The sequence below is a fragment of the Ostrea edulis genome, chromosome 3, assembly GCF_947568905.1.
Source record: "Ostrea edulis chromosome 3, xbOstEdul1.1, whole genome shotgun sequence".
Lineage (NCBI taxonomy): Eukaryota > Metazoa > Mollusca > Bivalvia > Ostreida > Ostreidae > Ostrea > Ostrea edulis.
Genome location: NC_079166.1, coordinates 74010871 through 74017105, shown reverse-complemented (window position 1 = coordinate 74017105; position 6235 = coordinate 74010871). Strand labels below are relative to the sequence as shown.

The window sequence follows — 6235 nt, the reverse complement described above, 5'->3', positions numbered from 1 at the left end:
ATAATTTTTTATGGAATAAAAAAGAAAAGAATCAAAAGGAAAACATTGATAGGAGGTATTAAAGATGGAGGGATAGGTGTAGTCGATACTTGAAGCCCTAAAAGACATGTGGATTCCACGCCTCATTACAAGTAATCATATAATTATAAAATATGCAGAAAGTTTCAGCAAAACTTTAAATGTTGACATTGATTATTTAGCTGAGACTTCTGAAACATCAACTAACAATTATGGCATTCTTAAGGTAGAGACGGATAGCAACCACGTGATCAGTAAAAATCGTGTATATTCACGTGAATTTATTTTCCGGAATTCCGTACACCGTCATAGAATAGTTGAAAAACATAAAGGGGTTCCGAAAGTACAAGTTGTTGCTGTGACTGACTCGATGATTGAGGGGGTCGTCTCGACGAAAGATAGAGACAATTGGCCATAGTTTAGATTAGGAATACGTCAATGTAATAATAGTGGACCAAATGTTTCGTCCGTGCAGAATGGCACTTTTTACCTCACGACCATGCATAGCTGCGCTACGTAAACAATTTTACAAAGTTGTTGATGTAGCGTGATCGTGATGTCATGTCTGACTCCGAGTGCTGCGGGTTTCAATACTGTTTATGTAGTCATTGAGAGTTTAAACAAAGTTTCTTCTGAGAAGAGGAATTCGATGGATGCATTCAACGTGGACAACGAGATTATAATTTCGTTTGGTAAGTGAAAAAATATGGCAAATTAAATTTGTATTCAACCCACTTTTCCTCTGCTATTTCACAACGTGATTTTATAATAACATCTATAAACACACAACTTGGAGATGTTTCATTTTCTTTGCATTTATATATTCCATATGTGCCCAAAATATAACTCCTACAAGCACATGTAATTGTAAATGAATATCATGTATATGCCACATTTAAAAAAAATAGGGCTCTCACAAGTTTTTTTTTGGGGGGGGGGGGTGTTGTGTTGCACTAAATTTCTATTTGGTATACATGATAGTACTTATTGTATCTTGAAATTTCATTGACCTAAGAGATATTTCAAATCTGGGGTTTCATGTTTCACACAAGCATGCAAGTCTACAATTTAAAATATTAATATTTTGTAAAATCACAAGCCCCCTCATAGGCAAATGTATGTATTGTATGAACATAAGATATGTATGTCTTTCTCTTGACCCACACTTGGTAAAGGAGACATGTCTGATAAATCTAGAGTTGACTTGTTTTGATATTATTAGAATGAACTGGCAGTTTATCATATGAAAACATATCTGTCATCTCATATTGCAATATGATAATCATGATGTTTATTCACCTCATTAAGGGTGGGGGGTGTATGGGATATGTACAGTTTAAATAGAAGTTAGCTGTAACAATATAAAGTAAATAACAATCATTCAGATGTACTACTACTGCAAGAGTTCACATTGCTGCACTGCACACATTTAACATAGTGTTACATATGTAATTATACTGATTTCAGACAAGATTTTAAAAATTAACATAATAAATGTAATTTTCAATATATCAGTATTTTAAAGTTCACTGAAGATGCATTGAGACACACAATTTTAAAATTGACATTGTCTGACACAGTATAATTAATGATTAATACTGACTGCAAATATTAATTATGATGATTTTTTCCCTAAGTGTCATCCTAAGGACCAGTGCAAGTTGAAATGGGCTTCGAGTCAACAACTTCAACAGCAATTTGCCTTGAAAATCAGCAAGAAAGGTAGAGTATTTTCTAAGATAGAATTTTTTATTTTAACACCAGACATTTGTAAAGACAATTCTTAGTATATTAAATAATCATATTCATCTTTTTTTTCAATATTTGAATATACAGAATATATTTTAACAGGTACTTCATTTACATTGATGATGTCATATCCCCTGAACCCCACAACTTTACAGGTTACAGAGAAAATTCAAGAACTTCTGCACAATGTGGGACTCGGATAGAATCAATAATGTATTTGTGAGCCCAGATATATTGTGCAACATACTAAAGTGTGAATTTAATTGAAAACAAGTACATGTACTCATGTATACTATTATATGTCTTTCTTAAAGACAATAATATTGCATAAATGTAGATGAAGTGACATTGTTGATTATTCAAAGTTTTTGATATATCAAAATCAGTAAACATTTCTAAATGAAAATAAAATACCAATTTTATAACTTTTAATCAATGTGTTTGAATTTCTCATTTTCTACCCCCCCCCCCCCCCAACACATTCAGTGCATATATACCGTGAACTGGGAGAAATTACAAATAGATAATGCAGTATGCATGTATTCTGAGTTATCCAATAGCGAGTTTTTGTTTCAGTGTGAGACTACAAGTAGGACTCATAAACTTATGAAGATACATATATATTTGTGAGAGCAAGATAGCTGATATGGGCCTCGAGATCCATGGGTCGAGCCACGGTGGTGGTCTAGAGGTTAGAGCATTCGCCCCGCATGCAGAATGCCGGGGTTCGAATCCCGGCCGAGACAGACCTAAGCCGTTAAAACAGGTAATGAAAGTTCCATTGCCAAACGCTCGGCATCAGATGTGAATGTCACGGGTCCTCGGATATGACCTTAAAAACGGATTCCCAGTGTCACTGTAGGTGTGGCACTCTAAAGAACCCTCACTGCGCAATGGCCGTAAGCGCTGAGCAAAGGCCTAAATTTGAAGCCCTTCACCGGTCTTGGTGACGTCTCCATATGAGTGAAAAATGCTCGAGAGAGAGATAGACGTTAAACAAGATACAATCAATCAATCCATGGGTCGCTTGGATTGAAATTTTTCTATTGATATTGAATATAAAGTTGTTATTTAAACATATTTGGTGCACTATGCTGTATAATCATATCAATTTCTTCAAATAGGTATAATAGGTAAGCGTGTCTGGTTATTATAGAGAATTGTATGAAAAATAACTGAATATTAATGCAATCATTGTGAGTGCAAAAAGGTCAATTGAAAGAGCACATACATAAATGCATTGGGTGATTTAACGGGGGGGGGGGGGGGGGGGGGCAACCGGCGCGAGCCCCCCTAAAATTATCAAGTTTAAGGTAAATCGTGGTATGTTGTTTAGAAAAATGTATACGATAAAAGAAGCAATAATTTCCTCCACTCTCGGAGAAATAAATGTCTGACAAAACGTTTTGATTTATTGAATTACTTTTAGACCCATGCCTCATACAGTCCGTCCCCCCCCCCCGATTACAATTCCCGATCCGCCCCTGAAATAACTTATAGAAACCTTCTTATTGTCATGTTCAATTCTCAGAGGTAATTTGGGATCGAATGCTTAAACATTTTAAGTTATTAAAAAGTCAGTAGTTTATCTCTGCTGGCTAAATCCTTCTTCTCAATGCGCGGAGTGCAATTCATGATGTCTATGTTCCTGCTCATTCTTTCTCCTCCATACCATGCAGTACATTAAAGGGGTTGGGATGTAATGGAGACATTTGTTTTAACAAATATAAATTGTATTTCTATTTTTTGTGGGGATTTTTATGTGGGAAAACTCTAATATTAATCATCAAATGTGATGACGTATGATAAATTTATATTCTGAGTGTAAGTGCACAAAGGTCAACAACGAGAACTACAACAAAGTATAAGCTAAAATTTGAAATACATACTTTCTGTATTATATTTATTAATTTAAAAAAGGTATTACAAAGAATCTTCGAATTTCAGCAAGCTTTTTTTGATGGATTGTTTACAACATCTTTTAATAATCCTTTTTCTTACGAAAATGTGTAGTTTGTAAAAAGAGGGTGGGGTTAGGAATTTTTTGCTAGTTCCATATTGAACCCCATTATGGTGTATAATTTTTTTCTTATATTTAACTTACTAATAGACTAACCACTTAATGAAATAAAATAAGAAATTTGATGGGTAATTTTTTTGCAGCTAAAGCAAAAGTATGACCCTGTGTGCAAATATTGTTCATTATTTTAAGGTAATAGGCCAATGTAGCTTTGTTGAAGTAATGTTGTTGCATGTTAACAATGATTGCTGAACTTGAAATTGATGTGTAATATACAATTATGTGAAAGGTTGTTTGAAACCATATATGACAAGTTATGATCCTTTTTACAATAAAAATGTTATAGCTCTATTTGTATATTGCTCTCTACTTATTTTTCTTCACTTTTTACGCTTTGCAAAGACTAAAGAAGGTGCTATTAAAATTGCCATATTTCTCAAAAACAAGGTCGATTACCAACATTGATTTTTTAATATGTTTTATATCAAAGCTTCATCATAAACATTTATCGAAATTTAAAAAATTCAATGGTTAATTTTTTTGGCATCAACCTATCAATCTCTACCTTAAAAGTTTCCAGTGTTTTATAAACAGGTGTTTTCTTGCTTCAACCTTTGTCAAGACAACACAAACCAAACTGTTAACTCCACTGAAAAATTCCTTCTACAGCAAATATGGTGAAATGCTCTCTTCAAAGGTAAATCAATATGTTATGATGATTGGATAAAAAGTGGAATTTTATATGTTAAAGATATTTTTAATGAGGATGGGTTATTAAAATCAAGTAAACAAATTTATGATTGTCTTACTAAGAAAACGAACTTGCTATGCGAGTATAAGATTATCAGACATATTTGTAAAATAATTTAACTCGGATATGATTTTTCTAAAATTCCCTACAATAAAACCAAAAACATGGATAAAAATTTATGTTTACAACATAAAACTGATATTTTCTATTACACTTTGATAAAACATAAATTCCAAAAAACCCTCGCTTACAAAGTTAAGTAGAGAGTTCCAAATAAAAGATAAAAATGACTGGGAATCAATATATTTAATGAAAGTTAAATACATTGAAGACAAATCTTTAGCAGAGTTTAATTATAAACTAATACACAACTTATTGAGTAATAATCTCCTTATTAGCAAATGGAACAACACTGTAACAAATAAGTGTAAACTGTATAGAAATGAAATCGAAAACACAAAACATCCTATTTTTTATTGTATTAATGTACAACATATATGGAAGGTCGCAAGTACCTGTATTAATTTCACAATTACTTGGAAACATATTGTTGCTGAGTTTTATTTAGATAATACTGAATTGATAAAGATATATAACTATTTTCTTTCTTTTATTGCATTTAGATTTGTTCCATCAAAGAATACCTGAGATCGCACTGTCAAGTTCTCAGGTTTTTATATAAAACAAAAGAACAGAAACTTTTTCAAAATCTTGTATCCAATCTACAATTATACTATGAAATACTTTATATCAAAAATTCAACATATAAAATTTAAACATTGTTACTACTGCTATTATATGTATGCACACATATGTATCTATATATGTGTATATCTGTGTATTATATATACATGTGTTATATCTAAAGCCACTATTCAGAGAGTCCTGTCCTCTAGTAGACCTGCCCAATGAGTCGGATGCAAGGTAAAGATAACGAACAGTGATCAGTCTCATAACTCATGTAAGCAATACAAAATAGATAGTTGGGCAAACACCGACCCCTGGACACACCAGAGGTGGGATCAGGTACCTAGGAGGAATAAGCATCCCCTGTTGACCGGTCACACCAGCAGTGAGCCCTATATCTTGATCAGGTAAACGGAGTTATCCGCAGTTAAAATCACTGTGCCAAGAACGGCTTAACAATCGGTATGAAACACGTCAGCCAGCATTTGACCCAATGCGAGGTTGTATTGACGAACTAGATCGTTATAATGACCATGGAATTTGCGAAATGATATGAACTGTCGTGATATATGTGGACTCATTGTGGCAGTGTGGCGTTTTTGAAAAAAAAAACCAAAAAAAAAAACCAACCAACTTATCTTTATTATACACACATTGCCAAATATGTTTCATACGCAGTATTATTCCGTCACTTGAAATTATTTTGATGTAAATTAATAACTTCAATTGTTTGACATATACTGTATCTATTTTGATTTCATGGTACAATAATAACCATATCTTATACACATTATATTTTATACATATATTTCATTTGTTTTGTATATTTGTATATGTTTTGTCTTGTTTCATAAATAAAAATCTTGAAAGTTAAATTTTTTTTTTAAAGATTAAGGAAATAAGTGGTTATCATTCAGTTGTATATATCGGTTTTACTGACATACAACACAGGCTAGGGAACTTTTTTATCTTTCTAAAAATGGCGATCTCATGCAGTATTGCGTTATTAG

General features: G+C 32.6%; 1 long non-coding RNA gene across 1 annotated transcript; it reads left to right on the top strand.

The window, feature by feature from the left end:
- The first annotated feature begins 276 nt into the window (after positions 1 to 276).
- LOC125653709 (uncharacterized) lies at positions 277 to 4138 on the top strand. The gene is made up of 3 exons (XR_007362032.2): positions 277 to 710; positions 1656 to 1740; positions 1870 to 4138. It is a non-coding gene; the product is annotated as an uncharacterized LOC125653709 (long non-coding RNA).
- Positions 4139 to 6235: the final 2097 nt, after the last annotated feature.